The following is a 506-nucleotide window of genomic DNA, read 5'->3' as shown; positions in this document are numbered from 1 at the left end:
GAAGCATGGAGGTGAAAAAGGAGTGCCTTTTAGGATCCAGGTTGACACTTTTAAGCAGAATGAGAATGGGGAATACACAGACCATCTCCATTCAGTTAGTTGCCAAATCAAAGTGTTTAAGCCTAAAGGAGCAGACAGGAAACAAAAGACAGACCGAGATAAAATGGAGAAGAGAACTGCCCATGAGAAGAAGTACCAGCCGTCCTATGACACCATGATCCTCACCGAGATGCAGCTTGAGCCTATAATTGAAGATGCAGTTGAACATGAGTGGGAAAAGTCCAGCAAGCGGACTTTGCCAGCAGACTACGGTGATTCCAGGCAGTTGTTCTCCATGGCCAGACACCCCCACAGCCTATGTGAATAACAGCCCTTTTGCATCGCCCACATTCACCTCACCCCCGCAGAGTGAGTCATAATTTGGCTGCTGTGGATTTGGTTTAATTTTCCTCAGCTTCAGCTTGAACTTGCATATGAGTAATTGGTGGTCTGTTCCACAATCAGCC

Source organism: Elephantulus edwardii, unplaced genomic scaffold, assembly GCF_000299155.1.
Source record: "Elephantulus edwardii isolate Elephantulus edwardi_28Jun2011 unplaced genomic scaffold, EleEdw1.0 scaffold00178, whole genome shotgun sequence".
Taxonomy (NCBI): Eukaryota; Metazoa; Chordata; class Mammalia; order Macroscelidea; family Macroscelididae; genus Elephantulus; species Elephantulus edwardii.
The sequence above is the reverse complement of the archived record's forward strand: the minus strand, read 5'-3'. Positions refer to the sequence as shown.